The 9,013-nt window shown below is 41.4% G+C and overlaps 1 pseudogene across 1 annotated transcript in view; it reads right to left on the reverse strand.

Annotated features, from left to right (window-relative positions):
- Window positions 1-4,321, reverse strand: part of LOC104662574 — a 27,190-nt pseudogene extending 22,869 nt beyond the window's left edge. Inside the window, exon 1 of the transcript XR_004060174.1 lies at window positions 3,292-4,321. The product of XR_004060174.1 is annotated as a survival motor neuron protein-like (transcript). The remainder of the gene's footprint in view (window positions 1-3,291) is intronic.
- Window positions 4,322-9,013: the final 4,692 nt, after the last annotated feature.

The raw sequence follows: 9,013 nt of genomic DNA on the forward strand, positions 1-9,013 counted from the left end.
CCACACCAGGCAAATTTTTGTATTTTTATTAGTGACCAGGTTTCACCAAGTTGGCCAGGCTGGTCTTGAACTCCTGACCTCAGGTGATCCAACCACCTCAGCCTCCCAAGTGCCGGGATTACAGGCATGAGCCACCATGCCCTTCTTATTTCCCTTTCTTGCCTAATTGCCCTGCTCTAGAACCTTCAGTACAAGATTGAATAAAAGTGGTGAGACTGGACATCCTTGTCTTATTCCTGACTATAGAAGGAAACCTTTACGTATAATGTTAACTGTGGGGTTTTATAGATATCCACTATCAGGTTGAGGAGCTTCCCTTCTATTCCTACTCTAGGTGGGTTTTCTTTTTAATCATGAAGGGGTGTGAATTTTGTCAAATGCTTTCTTCAGTGACTATTGAAATAATCATGTGATTTTCTTTCCCCTTTTATTCACGTATTACATTAATTTTTGTGCGTCAAATCAATCTTGCATTACTGGGATAAATCCCACTTGTACGTGGTATGTAATCCTTTACATATGTTGATGGATTTGGTCTGGAAGTATTTCCTCAGGATCTCTGTGTCTATAATCATAAGAGACGATCTACAGTTTTCTTTATGTCTGTCTGGATTTGGTATCAGGGTAATACCGGACTTATAGGATGAGTTGGGAAGTGTTTCTGACAGGGGTAAATTTTTAAATGTATTTCAGGATAGGTAAAGCCTCAGAGTGGGAGAAGGGTATCAGAAAGTAAACCTAGGTGAACAGACAGTGAACACTATGAAAGTGCAAGAGTCAGAGAAATGAGCCATACACAAATCTTCTACAATTTTTTCTACCAAAGGATATGAGATATCACTGAACTCACTACAATATAAGCATGTTTAAAGAAGCAGTTATTTTTAAAGGTTGTGGTTTTGTTAGTAATCTCCACTTCATATGCATGATACTCCAGAGGCATCTGAAATCCAACATGCTCAAAACTTATCATTTTTCCCACAAACCTCCTGCTTTCCTGTAGTCCTCATCTTGATAAAGAGATGCCTCGTACCATCACTCATAATGATCTGTCAATCATTTTGGATTTTCCCCCAACCCCATGACACCTAGAAATGACCAATTCTAGACAATATGACTTCTTAATTTTTTTTTTTTTTCTTTTTGAGACAGAGTCTCTCTCTGTCACCCAGGCTGGAGTGCAGTGGCGTGATCTCGGCTCACTGCAACCTCCACCTCCTGGGTTCAAGCGATTCTCCTGCCTCAGCCTCCTGAGTAGCTGGGACTACAGGCACGCACCACCATGCCCAGCTAATTTTTGTATTTTTAGTACAGACAGGGTTTCACCATATTAACCAGACTGGTCTTGAACTCCTGACCTTGTGATCTGCCCGCCTTGGCCTCCCAAAGGGCTGGGATTACAGGCATGAGCCACTGTGCCCGGCCTCTTAATATTGTTTAAATTTGTCACCCATGCCATCTACACTGATTAGGACTTAATTTATGGCTTCATTAGCTCTCAACTGAGCAATTTTCATGGCCTAGTTTTGATCCTCGATTCTTGCCTTTCACTCTTTCAACCCATCTGTCCATGATGCCAGTTTTTTTTCTTTCAACTTTGAAAAAAGTTTATGAAAACTAGATTAGGGTATCATATTTTTACACTATTCCACAATGATGTTTAAGCAAGGGGAGAAGTCACAGAAAGTTATAGAATAATTTTATGTTTGATTTAGAATGCATTGCCATGAAACCTCAACAATGAAGGAACTAAATGAGGGAAATGAACTAAGTTAGTCTAAACATGAAAATTTTCCTTTTTGGATAGATTTCATGTTTTAAGCAGTAGAACTGAGCAGAAATTAGAGAGTTCCTATATGCCCCCCACTCCCACAGCCGCCTTCTATCACAACCCGCACCAGAGTAGTACATTTGTTACACCTGATGAACCCCACAGTGACACATCATTTTCACACAAAAATTGAAGTTTGTAATTTACATTAGGGTTCACTCTTGATAGATTTGAACTAATGCGTAATGACGTGTATCCACCATTACAGTACCACACAGAATACATACGCTATGCTACGATCCCTCTGTGCTTTGCCTATTCCTTCCTCTCTCCCCTCAGATCCTGGCAAACACTACACTTTTTACCATCTCCATAGTTTTACCTTTTCCAGAACATAATTCAGAATTTTATAGTATACAGCCTTTTCAGACTGGCTTCCTTCACATAGTAACACACATTTTTAAGGTTCCTCCATGTCTTTTCATGGGTTGATAGCTCTTTTCTTTTTGGTGCTGAATAACAGTCCATTGTCTGGGTATACTACAGAGTTTATTTACACATTCATCTACTGAAGGACATCTTAGCTGCTTCCAAGATTTGGAAATTATGAAAAAAGCTTCCATACACATCTGTATGCAGGTTTTTGTGTGAACATGTTTTCAACTCACTTGGGCAAATTCCAAGGAGCATAATTGCTGGATCATACAGTAAGAATATGTAAGAAGTTGCCAAACAATCTTCCAAAGTACCATGTTGTATTCCCACCAGCGGTGAATGAGAGTTCCTGTTGTTCCCCATCTTCACCAGCTTTGGTGTTGTCAGTGTTTTGGATTTCAGCCATTGTAACCGTCATGTAACAGTACGTCACTGTTGTTTTAATTTGCATTCCCCTAATGACACATAATGTGGAGCACAGTTATCTTTTGAAAACGTAGAGCTGATCATGTTATTTCTTGCTTCAAGGTCGTATAATGACTTCTCCCTGTCTATAGAATAAAACTCAGACTCCTTAGAAATGCTCCCAAGATTATGCATCTCACATTCCTGCCCCATTTTACTTATCTACATACCTCACCTCATCTTTTTTTAATTTAAAAAAATTAAATATTTTTATTATATCCTTTTAAACATACAGAAGATAGAAAAAAAAGTACAATGAACAGCCATGTCCACCAGTTAGATTCTGTAACATTTTGCCACATATGCATCACATCAAATTTTGTTAAACCATTTTAAACACTTTAAGACGCTCTAACACTTCATTCCTAAATGCTTAAGTATGCAAATTAAGACAGTCTTTTATAAACGATAACACCCTTCTCACAGCTCATAAAATTATCAATAATTATCCAGTATCATTCAAAATCTAATCCATATTCCAATTTTCTCAACTGCCTCACCACGGTGCTGGCCTCCCACCCCCACCCCAGTCTTTTACAGATGGTTTTTCAAAATAGGGCCCAATAAAATATTTCACATTGCATTTGGTTATTACATAACTTTTAATCTAGAAGAGTTACCCACTCCACTTCCTTTTTTCTTTCCCAACACCGGTATTTTGAAGAAATGAGGCCAGTTATCTTCTATAACGCTTCACATTCCAGATCTGTCTGACCGTTTCTCTAGTGGTGTCATTTAGTGCTGCTCTATGCCAGCATTTCTCCTTAATTTAAGGAATGTGAGCACCTTCCTTCTTTTTGATTTTGTCTGAAACCCATGTAATAGCCAGTATGATAGCCACTCATGTACCACAAAATTAACATACTTCCCAAAGCATCAGCATCATCAAGAGAATCTGGACATATGGGAGGTGGTGGGGAATTTTTGGTGGTCCAGAAGGAAATGGAGGCAGCCAGCATGATAGTAAGTGGGGTGGTGGTGCTGGCGGTGGTGGTCGTGGGCCATTGCATTTTAGACCTGGCTCTCCTGGTCCAAGTCTTGGCCCTGGCATGGGGTGGGGGTGCGGAGGGAGAAAAGAGTTCCACGGAGCACATTTGGACGTGATGTTATCTGATCTATCTCCAGGAGACCTGGAGTTCTCACTTCATCTGTTGAAGCTTGGCTTTCATTTTCATTCTCTTGAGCATTCTGTTCTATATCATTAGCTACGCCAGAGATTGGGGAAAGTAGATCGGACAGATTTTGCTCCTCTCTATTGCCATATCCAGAGTAAACCACAACACAGGTTTCTCTCTTAAAATCAATTGAAGCAATGGTAGCTGGGTAAATGCAACCATCTTCTGACCAAATGACAGAACATTTGTCCCCAACTTTCCACTGTTTTAAGGGAGCTGCAGTATTCTTCTTTTGGCGTTTATTCTTCTTAGCAGGTTTTCTTTTAGGTGTGGCTTTGGGTTTACCTGAAGTTTCACAAATGTCACCACTCTTTAGAGCATGCTTAAATGAAGCCACAGCTTTATCATATGCTTTTATCAATGCTGTATCATCCCAAATATCAGAATCATCCCTCTGGCCTGTGCCCCGCCGGAACAGCACGGAATCCTCCTGCTCCGGGACGCCGCCACCACTGTCGCCGCTGCTCATCACCATAATAAACTTGCGGGTGCACCTCACCTCATCTTGCAACATCTCTGGTACTTCTATCCTCTAATCACCTGCATCTGCAGCTTCAGAACACATCAGCTTCTATGTTGTTGCTCCTGCTCTGCTCTACTTACTTCATGTGCACACGTGATTACCTGACAAACACCTAATCACCTTTCAACATTCAGCTCCAATATCAACTATTCCACAGAGTTTTTATACCTACCCCTTTTACACTACTACCTACATCATATATTGCACCCATAACAATTTCTTTATTTTATTTTATTTATTTTTGTTTTTTGAGATGGAGTCTCGCTCTGTTGCCCAGGCTGGAGCGCAGTGGCACGATCTGGACTCACTGCAAGCACCGCCTCCCAGGTTCACGCCATTCTTCTGCCTCAGCCTCCTAAGTAGCTGGGACTACAGGTGCCTGCCACCACACCCGGCTAATTTTTTATATTTTTAGTAGAGACGGGGTTTCACCGTGTTAGCCACGATAATATCGATTTCCTGACCTCATGAGCCACCCTCCTCGGCCTCCCAAAGTGCTGGGATTACAGGTGTGAGCCACTGCCCCTGGCCCATAACAATTTCATTTTTTCCTAAACTGAAGGGGGCACGTCTGATCTCTATCCCCTACCACAGTGTTTTGCACATGTTGGTACTCATTAAGTTGCCAGTGTGTGTATCCCCGAAGCCAAGAGTTTTGTTCAAGGAAAGAACAGATATTTTACTCTTTCAATTGATCCTCAGAGCAAACCTGTGCTATAGGTAAGGTATTATCCAAGTTTTAGACATTAATAAACATTTGGTTATCCTCTGCATTAGCCGGTTTGTGTTGCTATGAAGGAATACCTGAGACTGGGCAATTTATAAATAAAAGAGGTTTATTTTTGCTGATGGTTCTGTAGACTGTACAAGAAGTATAATGCTGGTATCTGCTTCCAGTGAGTGCCTCAGGAAGCTTACAATCATGGCAGGAGGAGAGGAGCCAGCATATTACATGGTGAGAGAACAAGAGAGAGAGAGAAGGAGGAGGTGCCAGGTTGTTTTTTTGTTTGTTTGTTTTTTGTTTTTTTGGTTTTTTTGAGACAGAGTCTTGCTCTGTTGCCCAGGCTGGAGTGCAGTGGTGTGATCTCAGCTCACTGCAACCTCAGCCTCCTGGGTTCAAGCTATTCTCTTGCCTCAGCCTCCCAACTAGCTGGGACTACAGATGCGTGCCACTACACCTGATGAATTTTTGTATTTTCAGTAGAGACGGGGTTTCAAGATGTTGGCCAGGATGATCTCCATCTCCTAACCTTGTGATCCGCCACCCTCGGCCTCCCAAAGTGCTGAGATTACAGGCGTGAGCCACTGTGCCAGGCACCCAGGTTTTTTTTAAACCAGATCTCATGTGAACTCAGAGTGAGAACTCATTCATTACCACAAGGACAGCACCAAGACATGCACAAGGATCCACACACATGATCCAAACACCTCCCACTAGGCCCACCTCCAACACTGGGGATCACATTTCAACATGAGATTTGGAGGGGAGAAAACACCCAAGCCATGTCATGCTCCAAAAGCTTGTTTAGAGGGGTGTTGGCTTCTCACAGGAATCCCATTCTGATTCACTCCAAATGAAGTCCACCAACGTTTATCCAACTCATAACATACATGCACATACAGGAATCTGCTATGAGTTTTGATAACACTAATAGGAAAGATAATTAATTCAGGAATCTGAATTGCATTGTACAGACTCCTAGTGATCCTAAAAGGGAGGACATTACAGAAAGGAAAGTTGTTTCTTGTAGCACAGCTCTTTTGAGTGTCGTTGCACCATATTTCAAAACGATGAGGAATAGAGTAATACAAGGTGCCAGGCTAATAATACTGCTGGTGATAGGTAAAGGGTCATTGCTCTTAAATAAAAGCTAAATTAAAAAGCTGCATTGCTTATATATGACTTTGTATGGAGCTAACCTTAACCCTCTTTCTTTCACTCATTCAAAGAATTGCTTTTATAATTTTGGATAACATGAATTCTTAAAAACATACTTATGCTATACCAAATAAGCGTGTACTATAGAGTTGCCAGTGTGTGTATCCCCGAAGCCAACAGTACTTCTACCTACATAGTTGCAGCTCTAGCAACAAAAGTCAGGTGTCAGGACTGCAAAATGAACATGACAGAAATAAAGACATGAGTGACTATGCCTGCCCAAGGAATTCAGAGTGTTTCCTTCACCACAGTGTTCTTCCATAGTGAGACCCTGAAAATAACAGGCTGGGGGAGAGTAGAAGGTAACAAACAGATTTGGAAGTTCTTCATCTATAATGAGAATGGATAATGTAACTACAAGCCAGAAGAAAAAGGACAACTCTGAACAGCATTAATTGTGCTGGAACTTCCACTGTAAGTCTGGGTCATTCAATGGGGTAATTTCCAATATCCCAAAAGAACCAAGGTTGATAACCCAAAGCGAAAATGTTTCCCTCTAGAAGATAGTTATGCTTCTCCTCAGGAGTAGAAATCACTGTAGCAGAGGACAAAATGAGGCCATGAAATCTGGTTAAGCCAGACTGGATGCCTAGAGGGTAGCTGAGGAGCAAATGGAAGCTGCAGCAGGTCAAAGACCCAGCCAGTACTAAAAGCTGGGTCCATGAATGGCTTCTTGAAACGGTACGTGGTCATGCTTAGCTGAGTATACTGTGGGACTCATGATATTGGAAAATGAGGGGGCAATGAAGACTTCAAGATGGGATAGAAAAACAGCTAAAAAAAAACAAAACAGAAGGGGAACAGGAAACAAAACAGAAAAAAAACTGGCCACGGTGGCTCATGCCTGTAATCCCAGCAATTCAGGAAGCCAAGTTGGGAGAATCACTTGAGGCAAAAAGGTTGAGACCAGCCTGGGCAATATAGTGAGACCCTTGTCTGTACAAAAAAATTTAAAAAAAAAAATTAGCTGGGCATGATGGCACACACCTGTAGTCCCAGCTATTCAGGAGGCTAAGGTGGGAGGATCACTGGAGGCCTGGAGTTCAAAGGTGCAGCAAGCTGTGATTTTGCAACCACACCCCAGGCTGGGCTACACAACCAGACCTAGTCTCAAAAAAAAAAAAAAAAAAAAAAAAAATGGGGGCAGGTAGAGAAAAAAGTATTTCCAGATTTTTTACAATTAAAAAATATATCTAGCTATTAGAAGTAATGACACCAAAAAGATTTCTAAATCAATTCCCAAAGCATTCCTCTCATCTCTTCTGAAAAAGTTCTAAAAACACAACTCCAAAGATGAAATTGAAGGTAAACAAGGCAATAGTGCTGAATATGTAATTTCAGTAACTCAGAATTTGCTCCATCCTCTGCTCTAAAAAAGCTTAGCTACAGAAGAGCAGTTACCTTTGAAACTTTTGCCCCAACATAAAGATATCCAGAATGTGAAGCTGCCATTATGTTGACATAGGCCGGGTGCAGTGTCTCACGCCTGTAATCCCAGCACTTTGGGAGGCTGAGGTGGGCCGACCATGGGTCAGGAGATTGAGAGCAACCTGGTTCACACGGTGAAACACCATCTCTACTAAAAATACAAAAAAATTAGCCGGGCGTGGTGGTGGGAGCCTGTAGTCTCAGCTACTTGGGAGGCTGAGGCAGGAGAATGGCATGAACTTGGGAGGTGGAGCTTGCAGTGAACAGAGATCATACCACTGCACTCCAGCCTAGGGGACAGAATGAGACTCTGTCTCAAAAAAAAAAAAAAAAAAAAAAAAAAATCCAATGGCAATTTAGATTATAAAACATGGGGAGTAAAATAAAACTTATATTTGTTAAACTAAGTTGTATTTAAACTAAGTATTAAACTTAGTGCATCAATCTTGAAGAAAGCTCATGCTTAAGACTTTTCTTTGAACTCAAATCTAGACAGCTGGGTTCTCTGACCTCACAGAGCTTCTCATGATTTCCTCCTCCAACACCTGCCATGATGTCTCTTCTCACTGTAGTTCTGCACTGTGTTACGACAAATGACTTGTCTACTTCAGAGGATCAACATTAATTACAGAGGCTATAAGAAGGAAGCCGAATGTAAAAATACCAAGAACTCAAAAACTTCCAACTCCAGACAAGAATGATATTTTAATTTTAAAAGTCCTAAAGCAGATTGAAAAAAAAAAGTGTCAAAACTCATGCAACACACATGTGAAGAAGACACAATGAAAAACTGCTAGTAATCTTTTTACCACAAGACTGAATGTGGCCTTTAGAAAGCATTTAAAGAAATTCCACTAGGCTATGCTCACACCCCTTTAAATCAAAGAACTCCCAACCACTTGCATAAGTGCTCTGATCTCTGGAGTCTACAGTCTTGCAAATCCAGGTGGAGGCCACAAGGCAGCAGCAGATTATGCAGAATTTCAGGCCCCACCCCTACTTTCTGAATCAGAACCTGCATTTCACAGGGTGCCCAGATGATTTCTTAAACATTGAAGTTTGAGAAGTGCTCCTCAACGTTTAGCAGTGACTAAACCCTGGAATCCACTGGAGAGCATCACAAAACTCCAACGACGAGGCTATACCCCAGACGGATGAATTCAGAATCTCTGGAGCTGGGATCCGCTGTCAGCACTCCTTAGGTCTTTTTTTTTCCCCCCTTTTTTGAGACAGAGTCTCGCTCTGTGGCTCAGGCTGGAGAGCAGTGGCATGATCTT

This window comes from Rhinopithecus roxellana, chromosome 11 (genome assembly GCF_007565055.1).
Source record: "Rhinopithecus roxellana isolate Shanxi Qingling chromosome 11, ASM756505v1, whole genome shotgun sequence".
Taxonomy (NCBI): Eukaryota; Metazoa; Chordata; class Mammalia; order Primates; family Cercopithecidae; genus Rhinopithecus; species Rhinopithecus roxellana.